The 15558-nt window shown below is 34.3% G+C and overlaps 1 non-coding gene across 1 annotated transcript; it reads right to left on the reverse strand.

Moving 5' to 3' along the window:
- Window positions 1-14753: 14753 nt before the first annotated feature.
- LOC148760708 (small nucleolar RNA R71) lies at window positions 14754-14860 on the reverse strand. The gene has a single exon (XR_016028749.1). It is a non-coding gene; the product is annotated as a small nucleolar RNA R71 (small nucleolar RNA).
- Window positions 14861-15558: the final 698 nt, after the last annotated feature.

Raw genomic sequence — 15558 nt, forward strand, 5'->3', positions numbered from 1 at the left:
GATGGTCTACCTAAGGTTGAAAAACCAGAGGTAGTGTATGGCACATGTCAATTAGGCAAGCAATGTAGGCTGCCGTTGCTAAAACAAAGGAAATAGATGACATTTGACAAGCTACAACTTATACATACTGACATAGAGGGTCCTATGAAGACTATTTCTTTAGGTGGCAGTAAGTATTATTTGATCTTCATTGATGATCTGACCAAGTATTGTTAGACGTATTTTCTTAAGTTCAAATCAGAAGCTCTATCTTACTTTGTTAAGTTCAAGAATTTGGTTGAAAACCAAGCAAATGTGAGCATTAAGATTCTCAAGAGCGATAATGGTAAGGAATATACTGTTGGGGAGTTTGAGAATTTTCTATCTAAGCTTAGTGTTACTCATCAACTCACTATTTCATATAGCCCTCAACAAAATGGGGTTGCAAAGAAAAAACCGAACATCAATGGAGATGTCAAGATGCTTGTTGTTTTAAAAACAATTACCAAAGCACTTTTAGGCGAAAAGTTATGAATACAGCAAACCACCTACTAAATTTGACTCAAACAAGGGCATTAGCTGATAAAACACCATTTGAAGCTTGGTTTGGTTACAAACCTTCAGTCGCTCACTTGAAAGTAATTAGAAGCATCTACTATGCAAAGATCTTGGATCAAAGCAGAACTAAGTTGGATGAGATAAGTATCTTGGCTATTCAAATTGGTTACAATGAAGTTTCCAAGGGATAAAAACTTTATAATGTGAGAACTGAAAAGTTCTTTGTCAGTAGAGATGTCAAATTTGATGAACATTCTAATTGGAATTGGGAGAAGTCAGTTGTTGATTCTTTAAGTCTGCAGAGTTTGGTGCAAGACCTATCAGTGAGAGAAGATGATGAAGAAGTGGATATTGAAGATGAAAAGCTTGTTGTGAGGGGTACTAAGTCACTGCAAGATATTTATGCCAAGTGTAATGTGGCAGTGTGTGCACCTATCAATTATGCAGAAGCTGCAACATACAGAAAGTGGGTGTAGGTAACAGAGTAAGAAATGCTAATGATTGAGAAGAATGGCACTTGGTTGTTGGTGGACAAACTAACAGATCAGCATGTAATTGGAACAAAGTGGATTTTCAAGATAAAGCTTAATTCTGATGGAATAGTGAACAATTACAAAGCAAGATTGGTGGTAAAAGGGTATTCTCAGATCTATGGTGTGGACTATTGGGAGACTTTTGCACCAGTCACGAGACATGACAAAATAAGGTTGTTGGCTACATTGGCTGCTCGAGAAGGTTAGAATTTCTGGCATTTGGATGTGAAATCAGCTTTTTTGAATGGCTATCTTACTGAAGACATCTATATTCATCAACCAAAAAAATTCATCAAACTAAGGACTGATAATAAAGTCTGCAATTTGGTGAAAGCGTTGTATGGTTTAAAATAGGCTCTAAGGGCCTGGTATGATAGAATTGACTCATTCCTCATTCTTGAAGGCTTTCAAAGGAGTCAAAATGAGCCTATACTGTATGTGAGCAGTCCTACAGTTTCTATCAAGGTAATTATCTCCCTGTATGTTAATGATTTATTACTTACTGGTTTGGATGTTAGTTTCTTGAGTGATTTTAAGAACAAGTTGATGAAAGAATTTGAAATAACTAACTTGGGAGAGATGCACTACTTTTTGGGATTACAATTCATTTAAAGGTCAGATTATATTTGCATACATAAAAGTAAATATGCAAATGAAATTCTGAAGAAGTTTCACATGGAGAAATGTAAAGCTGTGGATACTTCTTTAGCTTCAAAGTGCAGATTAACCAAGGATGATGGTACCCTAAGTGCAGAAAGTACAATGTACAGAAGCATCATTGGAAGTCTACTTTATTTAACTGCTTTAAGACCAGATATCATGTTCTCTACTTGTTTACTATCTCGATTTATGCAAAGTCCCTCACAAACTCACTTTGCAGCAACTAAGAGAGTATTGAGGTACATTAAAGGAACAATAGATTTAGGCTTGAAGTTTGAGAAGATGAAAAGCTCTGTTCTTATGAGATATTGTGATAGTGACTAGGCAAAAAGTCTTGATGACTCTAAAAGCACCTCTAGTTATTATTTTTCACTGGGCAGTGCAATTTTTAGTTTTAATTCCAAAAACCAGAACTTGGTGGCTCAATCTTCTACAGAAGCAGAATATATTGCTACTGTTGCTACTTCAAATCATGTGATTTGGCTAAGAAAGGTCTTCCATGATCTGGGGTATATTTATGAGAAGGGTACACTATTATACATTGACAACAAATTTGTTATTTCAATTGCTAAAAATCTTGTGCAATATGGTAGAACAAAACACATAAAAGTGAAGTTTCATGTAATTCGAGAGGCTGTGAAAGATGAAGAAGTTGATATTCAGCACTGTGGCACTACACAACAGTTAGCTGATTTTTTTACTAAAAGCTTAAGTAAGGATCAGTTTATGTTTCTAAGATCTAAATTGGGGTTGTGTAGCCCAAACACCAAGAAGGTGTGTTGAATGTTAGTGGTATTTAATCTGCATCAAAGTAAACTATTTAGTAGCAAGTAAGGATGCACTGATATCAGAATAAAGGAAAAAGTATCGGCAGTCAAGAAAGCACTCTTTGTAGCTGTTTTTTAATGCTTTGTTCATTGTAGTTTTAGACTATTTATTTTAAGTCTTTACTGCTTTTTACTTTACCATTTTTACTTCATTTCCTAGTGTAAAAAGTCAGTTGTTAATTCATAAATACTATGTCGTTTTGTCATGTATGCTGAAGGTTTTTACACGAATCTTTATGACATTCCTTCTCGATGTTAGCAATGCTAGGCGTCTATAGTTGGTTAACTCTTGTTTTTCATTATTCTCTCTCCTCTAACAACGTATATATAACACTTGGTTATTAATGAAAATGTGCTGGCTGTTATTCTTAGCCATCCACCATTGTTCTTTTAAAAAGATTTCAATATTCTCTGTTTTCTAGAAATATGTTTTTAGTCATTTTTTCCTCTTTTTTACTATTAAATCAACAAATCCAAACTCTATGCTACCAAGGGGCCGGTTGTGGAGTCTTAACCCATTGGACAACATTTGTGGAGTCACTTTCCACCACGAGTGCATCTGTATCAACCCACCTCGAAGAAATAAAGATAGTAAAGGCTTTTTTTATAGCCAATAACTTAACAATATTTGCATCTGCTTCACTAATAGATTTAGAGAAAGTAACCTTAACTTCTCCCATTACATTTCTCATGACCCTTCCAATGCCAATCGTTCTTGAATAGCCTCTAGTCACCCCATCCTAGTTAAACTTCATATAGCCCACAAGGGGTAAAGACCATTGGACATTTTGCTAGGGCTTCTTTTATTTCCTTGGTAATTTGGTCATTGACGATAACCTATAAATGTCCATCGTGCTCTCAACCATGTCCCGCCATTTATCTTTAGCTCAACGTGCCACCTATAGCTTTAAAAGTTTAAAAGCTTGGCTAACATCCTATTGTTTTTGTCTAAAAACCACCTCATGGCATAATAGCCAAATCGTCAACACCATCGCAAAGAAAGACATATAAAAAAAAGCCTTATCGTTCTCTTTGACAACCATTCCATTCCACAATAGAAAAAAAATCTTTTGAGTTATCCAGTGTCACGACCCAAATTTTCGGGCCATGACCGGTGCAATGGCCGAATAAACGTTGTGTATTAAGCCCAAGCAAGCCTATCGATTTATCCTACTCATCATTCCATCAAATATCGCTCAGTCATATTTCATACTTTTGAATCAAAATAGTGATATACATTGCTAACTCGTAATGGCATTACTCCTTAAAAATTTACATATAATGTCTACAACATGTATTCTAATAATTTACATTAAGTTGGTCTATACAAAACAAAATAACACTCCACTTCCAGCGAAGGGACTCGGATAAATGTACAGCTACTGAATGCCAAGACACCTACTAAAAGATGGACACAAGTCTACAAGGACACCTCGTCCTAGTTACCGGCTGCCTCGTGATCTGAAAACATGAATTTGAAAATGGTGAGTATAAACCCAATGAGTGAACAAGGAAGGGAACAAGCATACCATAAGGAATCTTTAATGAAATCATGATGCATTCTTTTTCAAAACAATGCAATTTGTTTTTATTCTTATTGAAAACCCCTCATCAAGCCCTTAAATGATTATCATTTGAAAATCAAGGACCAATACATAAAAAACCATTTGAAGAATGAAAACTTCAATATTACACAAGCGAGAATGCCTTTCCGCCGCAGTGACGTTGGGATTTAGTTATTAACCGAACGAGGGTTTCTCAACTGGCCGAGGGTTTCTCACTAAACCTCCTCATTTTAAACTTAACTCATTTGATCCTTAATGTTGGAAGTCCATGCTCTGATATGGTAGCAAAGAAGTGAAAGATAGGACAGCAATTGAACAAGATAGGAGACCAAAATAGAAAGTTTTTCGCTACAACTATATTCAATCTTACTGCAGCGAAATTGTAACCCAGAAACAGAATGTTTCTTGCTGCAGCGAAAGTCAATCTCGCTGCAGTGAAATTACTACCCAGAAACAGAAATTTTCTTGTTGCAGTGAGAATGTATTTTGCTGCAATGAGAAGCTATAGTGTCATTCTCGCTGCAGCGAAAATGCATCCTCGCTGCAGCGAGTTTTCGGCCAGCCTACCCTTTCAAAATCTGAGAGTTTCTTGCTGCAGCGAAATACAGGGCATCAAATGAAAATGTTCCTGTTTCCCAAAGAAAACCACCCTGCTTGAAATGTTCAAAATCAATATGAAACACATAACAATTTATCAGGGTTTAACATGTCAAGTTTCACATGCATTACAACCATAAACCATTATCCATCAATTTCCTATAGCACACATATTTACATATGTATATATATATATATATATATATATATATATATATACGCATATACCCATCATCATCATCACACCATCCCATCATCATCCTCACCAGCTCATGCACACTCCTTACTCGCACATGGCTGGGTCATCATCGGGTTATGCATACTCCCTACTCGCACATAACCTGGTCATCCTCGACTTATGCACACTCCCTACTCGCACATAGCCGAGTCAATATAATTACACAACATTATATTCAAGCATATATGCATATCAACATAATGCAGCCACATAAAAATCCATGATAACCACATATCATAACATAAATCATTTCTCAAGAGCTTGTTCCTAAGACATTCATTTTCATGAAAAATCGTATAAAATCATTCAAACGTTTGTCAAATACATTATATTCCCAAAATAAGTTTTGAAGGTAGTCCACTCACCAATTGATTGTAAAGCCTTTAGATGGCTTCTATTCCCCTAATTGTCCAAATGGGATGATGGGGCTTCCTTAAAACCTAGGATCACATTAGCAGAAGTAATAGGTTAATTTACACACTATGAACCTTAAAAGCTATCTTTTAATTAGCTTCCAATTGCCACATTAAATGGCTATCTATGTTCACTATCTTAATCACTAAAAAGTAATGAACATAGTCAACAATAAAACAGCTCATAAATCTCAATTACTAGCCATTTTCTGCAGCTAAAAATTGAGCTTAGTTAATCACTTACCCTAGGGCTCTTTTGTAGTCAAATTCTCTTCCAATTGCTTCCAAATCAATGGAGTAATTCTCTCTTTCTCTCTCTAAAACGCCCAACTAGTGAGAGAAAGTCTGGAAATAAGCTTTATCAAGGGTTTTGTAGTGAGAGGATGAAAGAATTCAAAGGTTCTAGTCAAAAGGGTTCAAAGGTGTGAAAACTAGAGCTAGAGAGAGAAAATCATTCAAGCTTCAAATCAAGCTTCCATGGAGTTTTGAAGAAACGTGAGAGAGGAGAAGAAGAAGGAGACAAGCTGCTGGAAAATCTCTAGAAGCTGCTGGAAATTCAAGGTATTTATAGCCCAATCCTATCCCTTCCCATAAAATTACCAAATTGCCCTTCCACCAATTAACTTACTCTCCTCCAATCTTTTATGCAATCTTTTTGCTCTTTTAACACTGGGACAAGATCCATAATGGTCTAAACATACTTGGGTTCATAAAACATAAAATTTTAACCCGAGGTGAAAAATGACCATTTTACCCCTATTATGAAAATTGTTGAAACTTCTAGTTTTCTTCATGTTTTCATCAATACACATCATTTATGCAGTCTTATACCCATTTAGACCTTAAAATCTCATAAAACTTTCTTCTGGAAGCTTATTAGAGAAAATGACGAAATTACCCCTACCTCGTATTATTACCTCTATACTTAGTTACAAGCCTATAAAGGTTGAGGTCTCACATCCGGTGTGCACCATGACAAATTCTATTCACTGCACCACATACCCCATAACTTCCAAGATTCCTTACATAGAAAAAACAAGTGTTCTATTGTTTGGATTCCAACATTGCAAAGACCACTATTGTCGATTTTTCACATGTAAGTATACGTATCGAACAAGTAATATAGATAATAAGTCCAGAATCGTATCCCATAGGGATTTGCTCCTAATTCTTCACTAAGTACTAAAATTATGACAAATTAATCTTATTCAAGCAACTTGATGTTTTATAAAATTAATTAAAACTAAATGAAAGCAACCATTTAATTAATTAATAGAAACTAAAAATTCACTTGAGAAAGGCAATATATTAAAATCTAGGATTATGGGTTCATTCAACACTTCATCTGATACCAGCTTGTCTTGTTATTTATCTTTCTTGGGTCATTTTACTAACCTAGAATCCAAAGCTATGGACAAGTGTCAGTCTAGTTGCTTGTACAAATACCTAACTTAATTAGTTCACTATATGTCTATAGAAATCAAGTAAATTAAGTTCATTAAGAAAGTGTCCTAATGTGGCTATGTATGGCAATCGGTGGATGTCTACCCAAATTGCTAATCAGATCACCTAGGTGACGTGAACACACACTATTCAAATCTTAATCCAATCTAAAATCTCTTTGTCAAGTCTCAATTGGATTCACAAATCAGTTAATTGTTGGCCAGACAATCAAAAGTATTAAGAACAGATTCGAATAAGCAAAACTATGCCCATTCATGATAAATAAAAGAGAAACTAATATTTAAATTACATGTTAAAATCCACCACAATCCTAGAAAGATAATTGAGGTCATAATATCTAATAAAAACCATATCCAAAGAAATTTAGCCATGAATCCAAGTCAATGAAAATAAGAAAAGCACAAAAGTAGAGAAAGAAACTAATTATTGAAGCTTTGCAATCTTGAAACTCTCTCAAATTCTCTTGTTTTCTTGATTTGTTCTTGGTTCCAAATCTTCAGAATAGTTGATTGCTGCCTCCCCCTAAAACCTTTGAAAAAGGTCCTTTAAATAGGCTTCAAGTAACCTAATTTCCAAAATCCAGTCAAATTTTTATTTTTGGAAATCGCCCAGCACCGTTGCCTTGATTTCTTCACTCTGTGGCATTGTATTTTTGCTACAGTAGTACTGCAGCACTACTTCTCCAGCGTTGCATAGCTGAGCTCTCAGGAAAATTGTATGGTGAGCTTCCTTTCACTAGCACTGTAGCCTTGTTCTCCAAATGCTGCAGCTATCTATCAACTTCGAACATGATTTTCACCCTGATCTGTTCCAAACTAGGAAACATTGTAAACATTAACATTATAGCTCTGTCTCTTAAATTTTTAGTGGCTTTAGAATCCTATCAATTGAACTTCTGGATTGAAAGGTATGCTCCAAATACTACGTCATGTTTAGTCTATGAGTACTACTACAGTGATTCGACATAGACAAATATTTTGACCACCATCCATCCCAAACTAGGTGAAATGGTAAACATAAAAGTTGTAACCGTTCCTCTTATAAGTCTAGTGGCTTAAGAATCACTTTATTTGGAGTTCTGTACACAGAGATATGGTCAACATACCACATTATATATGAATGAAGCCATCACCAGACTTGCACAGATTTTCATCAAATGAGACTTTTTCATCAAATTTCCTACAAAAGCAATAAGAGAAACCAACAATTACTACTCTTAAAGTAATTTAAAACAAAATAACATAAAATTTAACTAAAATAACTTAAATTAACTACTTAACATGTAATCAAACTTAAACTAGAAAAACACCTAAAATACTAAAATTTAAACCTAAAATCTCAAAGATCTGGCTACTTAAGCCTCCAAAATGTGTCAAAATAACTCTACATACTAGAGTTATCAAACGCATGAAGCACTCCCTTTTCATATCGTTCCTTTTTTAACTTGACCCTTAACAACCACTTTGCCTACCAACAACTGCCACATCAAGACCTCCACTTAATGAGGTACAATTCACCTCTAGGGTATCGATGGGAGTAACCCTCTTAACCTATGCAAGCCTGAGACGAACAAATAAATCAAATACCCAAAACCATATATCAAACATGCATGAACACTTTACATCACATAGGAATATATATTAGTTTGCACACTTACGTGCTCAAAATGCAGAAGCAACACAAATCAAAGGAACATGTATAGGCCATCCGGTGGCAAATACAAAGTGTAGCCATCTTGTGGCAAATTTCACAATGCATGTCATTTAATACAAAACATAAACAAAATATTTTCCATAATAGTCAAACATAATTGACCAAACTAAACAAGACTAGCCGAGTATGACTTAGAAACAAAAGGGTTGGCGCTTAATAGATGCCATGTTTTCACCTACCTAAGATTGACTGATGTAATAGCTCTCCCATGGGACAGCAAGCCAAGTAACCATTCATTTACAAAAGCAAATGCATTTTACTTATGTGAGTTATAAATAACTTTGTGAGTAGATATGGGGAGAGTAAACAAGCTAAACAGAAGAGTGTTTGTCAAAGATACTTTTAAAAATAATGCAAGTAATCCATTTCACTCAATATCAAAGTTTGCCATTCAAACATAACAAATATTCAAAGAGTTTGGGAATTCAATCCCCAAGCAAAATCTAACTTCCAAAGGTGCTAGTTATGTGTCATGTATGAACAAGTATCCAAGAAACCTCAAACCAGAGTCTTGAAGGGTACAACTCATTTAAATGATTTATAAAGTTTTGTTGAAAAGCCATTCTTAAACCTTTAAAATAAGAATCATGGTTTGTAAAATGTTCAAGTATTTCTAAGAAAACAATTTATAAATATTGAGTTTTAAAGCTTTTGTAAAAGATGTTAGGGAAAACAAAATTTACTTTCAAAGAAAATGAAATAATGTTGTTATCTCTAGAAAATCCTTGCAGAAAATGAATGGATTTAAAAAATGACATAATTTGTATTACATTGAATAAATCAAATCTAAACACCAAAGTTATGGCAATTACCCAGTCCAAAACTAGGTCGAAACAAATACCAATTCTAAATGCCAGAATCGAAATAATTATCAAACTCAAGCACCAAGGTCCAAACCAATGTTAAATCCAAAGACTAAAGTTTAAACAAATATTAGTCCAAAGACTCAAGTCAAAACATCGTTGTTTCCTAAGTCCAAAATCAATACAAATATCAAATCCAAAGTCCATAGTGTCAAATATCATTTCAAATAGATGACAGAGAGCTAGATAGCATGGGCAATCAAATCAAAGTGTGCCGTAGCACCAAAGTGGTTGAATACATGATAGTCATCAATCGTATATCAAAGGAGGTAGGATTGTATCAACTACCAAATGAAACCAAATCAAAAAGGGTAGGACTCTGTTTATTATCCAATCAAAGCTAAGCATTGTACACAATGGCTAGTGACTACTGTCACTAGTTATAGGTCCACATACTATCACTAGCTATAGGCCCATAACTCAAGTAGGGTTCACTTAAAAATGTTGTTTTATATTTCTAAATATTTAAATGTTTGTTTCTAATTGAAAGGGTGAATCCATTCACCATTTAAGATGAAGGGTTCAAAACCAAATGACATCAAAGCATTCAAGTCCATCTCTAGAAGAAAGGATGAATTTAATAATCAACAATCAAAGCTCAAAACAAAGGCTAAATCAAAGTCATCAATCTGAAAGTCAAATTGAACCGATGCTAGGGTCTATGCAAAACTAATCATTTTCTATTCCAAATTTCCAACTGGTGAATCAACCAACCAATCATAGACAAATATCGATTTTGAGGTATCAATCATTTGAAAGGCTTGTTCCTTTTGTTTAAAACTAAATACATGATAACATATTTACATAATATACTTAGATTTCATAAACAAGCTTGAAACCAAATCTTCACATCACAAAATCTATCAAAATACGTTTTAATGGGAGGTTGTAGAATAGGCATACTTAATTATATCAAAGTAATTAAAAATGCTGTATCTACCCACTTCTTAAAGTGTGCCTTTTTCCTCTTAGCACCTTTTGTCAAAAGCTTGGCTTTTTCAACAAACTCAAATCACTCCAATAGCACTTAAAAATGATGTTTAATCATCAATATTCTAAAAAAACCATAATAATTTTGGAATACAATGAATACCCATTTCTAACTTTATTTAATCTTCATTTAGACCGAATGATTTTCGTTAATCTTTCATCCAAACTTTATACCCATTAAGTAAACCACTTATTTTACCTATTTTTCCTCCTTGGTGAGCTTTTAGTGGAGAGATATAGCCAAATCTTGGAAACTTAGAAAAATTTCTAACTTTTAAAGAGAAAAAAATAAAAAAAAAAGTTTTGGGAGTGAAAATCTATCACGATCTAAACCCAGGGGCCATGATTGGCACATGAGGTTGTTAGCTCCATTAGTTTTTGATGATAATAAAACATTCCCACTCATTTGTGTCTAATATCTCTACTTGAGTGTGCAGGACAAAAATTTGTATACCAAGAATAAATAAATCATTCAAAAGCTCATATCAAAAATCATGTGAATAAGGAGCCACAATTGATCAACAAAATAGAAGCCTCTTAGTTGGATAATGAAGGGTATTAATCAACTAAAATTCAAACAAAAAGTTAGCGGGCTCAAAAGGTTTGAGAGACCGAGAAGACTTAGTCGACCAAGAAGTAAGTCAGTTGACTAAGAGCCTATTGCCAGAAATCTGGACTTCAAAATAGAAACAACTTAATCGACTAAGAGCTCACTGCCAGAAACTGGGATTAGAAAACAAAGACGACTTAGTTGACTAAGAGCGTAGTTAGTTAACTAAGATCATTCTGTCAGAAACTTTGAATTCAACACTAAAAGACAGATTAACGGCTAGAACTGCCACAAAATTGTTTCCAATGATCAAAAACTGCCTAACACCTATTAGAGCTGATTTCTCAAGTATTTAAGAGGCTCCCAATGGCTAGAAAAGTAATGAAGGCTTCCAAGTCCAAAAAGAGCTCAAAAATTGCAAAAACCTTTAGCATACTTTCTGCATTTCACTCCTATCCTTGTAAAAGATTCAAGCACTTCACTTTGTACCACTTAGATCAAGTCAGTGTCATAGGTACACCTTTATTTCTCTTCTCCTTATATACTTAAAGTGTGTGAGACACTCTAAGGGATTTATTCAAGCGTGGATTGCTTGATTGAGTGATAGGTTCTAACTTAGCCTAGAAAAGTTAGTTGTTGGTTTTGGTTGATCTCGGTAAAAATAATTGTGAAAGGTTTTGGCTGAGCCTGGTAAAAGCCATTATAAAAACTTGGTGAAAACTTGTGAATTTCATCGTTCATAGTGGATTGGTTTGAAAAATCCTTGGCTGAACAATCAAGATAATGGACGTAGGTCTTGGACCAAACCACTATAAATTCTAGTGTGATTGTCTGCTCTATTTTTAGTTTTTATTCATCTTTAAATCTTACTTTTATCTTGCATTTATCCCCAGTTATAAGTCAATTTTAGCAAGAGCTAAAAAGTACTATTCACCCCCTTTGGCACGTTTACTTGGGACCAACAGAGCCCAACAGGCAAGTCCACTAGACTCAACCAAGCCTCAAAGTTCATATTCAAACATGCATAGGCTAAGAGATTCAATCACCATATATTCATAATAAATGTGAGTAGAATACAACATCCCTAGCTAAATTTCCATACAAATATTGATAAGACCATATGTTGGCTGTCCAAATGCGTTCATACATATTAACTCTTAATACACAATATAATATGGCACTCAGTGCCTACACACATTATCCACAACAAAAGACTTTAACTAACTTAGCAGAGTGACCAAAACGGAATACCTACCAAATGTCAAAATCAGTTTATCGCTGGACGAACATTACCACACAACTCTATGGCCTATTTATCTGCACATAGTATACAAATGGGTGAGTACATAGTACTCAGTGGGTAGTGCAGATAAGCAAGATCATATGTGTTTATATAAAATACATATATATATATATATATAATATATGCACTTTCCGTGCAACTAGTTGTTCACGTAAACATCTTTAAATATAAGGCATATCATTATACCTAAATCTCCTACATTAAGGCATATCATCATCCTCAATGTCCCCAAAAATCACCACACATATCATTAGGCTCACCTCGAAACTGATCAAAGTTATTCAAATCATTCTCCATGGCACACTCTAGTCATCGAAGTATCGCATCAGAATCATATCACATTTGTCTAAGCATTTTACGGCTATCTCATGTCATATGGAAATCAAATCAACACGTGGTCCTCCTGATAATTCTATTTTATAGAATTATTTTAGTCCAATTTTGTTAGTAAATATTAGCTAAGTCCTTAATTTTCAATTATAATTTATTTATTTTTAGTTGTTTTTATAATTAGTTTATTTTTAAATGAGTTATTTTAATTTTATATTATTCTTTTTAATTTAGTTATTATTTATTACTTTTTATATTTTTTAAGGAATAAAAGAATTGGGCTTAATTTTGGAAAGACCTAGAATCTGCTTGCATATGCTTCAGTATTTTAGCCCTATCTCGAGATAAAGAACTTCAAATAATGTGATTCTTAGACCATTGGAAAGCTAAGAGATAGAGCTACAACTTTTATGCAGATCATTTTGCCCAGTTCTGCCTCGAGTATAGCGAAAATTGTGTCCGAAAATAGCTGGACGTACTGTGCCGGGAATGGAAATTTGTAGAGAATGGCAATTGATCTTTTGGGCCTCTCATTACACTTTTAAGCCCAATTAAACCCTAGGTCAACTTATGAAACTTTAGGTTAAGGGTATTAGTATAAATGGGATATGTTTAACAACCTTGGAGAGACAACTTTTGAGAGATTCAAGAAGCTAGAAGTTGAAGCTGAAACTTGGAGATCAAGGCGGCAAATATTGTTTTGTTTTCTTCCTTGGCTTTATTTTTCTTGTTACTCTCAATGGTTGAATTTATTATAATGTTATTTGTTTTTGCAATTATAAGTAGCTAATTTTCTTTTTCTAGGATTGCAATTGAACTCACATGTAATCTAAGTTTTTAATCTCTTTCTTACTTATTTTTAATGGGATTTGAATTGTCTATTCCAATTTGTTCTTAATGCTTTTAGTTGCTTCGCCACCAATTAAATTGATTTAGGAACCTAAACAAACTTAGGAAAGGGAGTTTAGAGTAGACTAAAATTGGGATAGCATATGATCATATTAATTGATTTGCGTATAGGATAGAGATATACCTATAGGCCATATGTAGCTAGATTAGATTCTGCACTTAATGAGTCTGTTTTAATTTCAATTCACATAGGGATATAGTGTTTTGGTTAAAATAGATATTTTTATAAGATGAGTCAAGAGACCCTTATAAATAATTTAGGACTCTAGGTTAGCAATTCACCCCATTGAAATAAGTTAAGGAAGAGAGGTAAGATTTAGATGAAGTGTGAGAGATATTGTAATCCTAGGCTTTTTTGATTTGATATTTTTTTCAAGTTATTATTATTTTGATTTTTCTTTTTAGTCTAAATTTTGGTTAATTAGTTTTAGTTAATCAATTAATTTTGATTGTTTGGATAAGATTAAATTGTTCTAATTTTAGTACTCAGTAAAGTTTTAGATCAATTCCCTGTGGCATCGATACTTTGCTTGCTTATATACTATCTATTCGATACGTATACTTGCGTAGTAGGATTTTAACTGGCAAGTTTTTGGCACCGTTGTCAGGGAATTGTTTCTAAAATTTTTACTAATACTAATACCAAGCAATTTAGTCTTACGTCAAATTTTATTTTTCTTGTTTTAATTTTAGATTTTGTTTGCTTGCAGATATCTTTGGTCATTGTATGAAAAGAAGAGACAACTTGAATCTTGTTCCTTTTGATCTTGAGATAGAAAGAACTTTTAGAAGATGTCGAAGGGAGAATTTGGAAGTTGTAGATTTAAATCAAACAATGGCTGAGGATAACAATGATAATGGCAATAATGCCATTAATCTAGTTCCCAAAGCAAATAGAGCACTGTGAGATTATGATGTTCCTTTGTTGCAAGGTTTGCACCAAAGCATTAGGAGACCCTCCATCAATGCAAATAATTTCGAAATTAAACCAGCTTACATTCAGATGATCCAGTCTTCAGTCCAGTTTGGTGGGTTCCCCAATGATGATCCTAATTATCATTTGGTAAATTTCCTGGAGATTTGTTATACCTTTAAATACAATGGTGTAACTAATGATGCTATTAGATTGAGATTGTTTTCATTTTCTTTGAGGGATAAAGTAAAAAGCTGGCTTAATTCACTGCCCAATGGGTCTATCACTACATGGGAGGACTTGGCTCAAAAGTTTCTCACAAAGTTCTTCTCACCTGCAAAGACTGCAAAGATGAGGAATGATATCACCTCATTCACACAATTTGATGGTGAGTCCTTGTATGAAGCCTAGGAGAGGTTTAAAGAACTACTGCGAAGATGTCCACATCATGGGATTCCTGATTGGTTTCAAGTTCAGACATTCTATAATGGGCTGGTTGGGTCAATTAAAACCACAATTGATGCTGATGGTGGTGGGGCATTGATGAGTAAGAACGCTGCAAATGCTTATAATTTGTTGGAAGAGATGGCTTCAAATAATTATCAATGGCCTTCAGAAAGGTCGGGTTCGAGAAAAGCTGTTGGAGCCTATGAAATTGATGCAATTGGCAACTTAGCTGCACAAGTGGCTACACTGGCCAAGAAATTTGACACATTAGGAGTTCATGTAGTTCAAAATTCATTTGTAGTTTGTGAGATATGTGGAGATGGCCATTCAAGTGATCAACGTTCATACAATTTTACATCAGTCCAATTTGTGGGGAACTTCAACAGGCAACAGAATAACCCATATTCTAATACATACAATCTTGGTTGGAGAAACCACCCCAACTTTTCATGGAACAACAACGCAGGACCTTCCAATCCAAACCCCAACATGCCTCCTAGTTTTTAACAACAATCTAGACCACCAATTCCTGAAAAGAAGTCCAAGACTGATGCCATAATTTAGAGCTATGGAGCCTCCTTGAGAAATTTTGAGACCCAAGTGGGACAACTTGCAAACTCCATCAATAGTATACCCCAAGGTGCCTTACCAAGTGATACACAAGTCAATCCCAAAGGTAAGGAACATTGTAATGCAATTACCCTTA

Source organism: Theobroma cacao, chromosome 9 (genome assembly GCF_053813885.1).
Source record: "Theobroma cacao isolate CCN51 chromosome 9, ASM5381388v1, whole genome shotgun sequence".
NCBI lineage: Eukaryota > Viridiplantae > Streptophyta > Magnoliopsida > Malvales > Malvaceae > Theobroma > Theobroma cacao.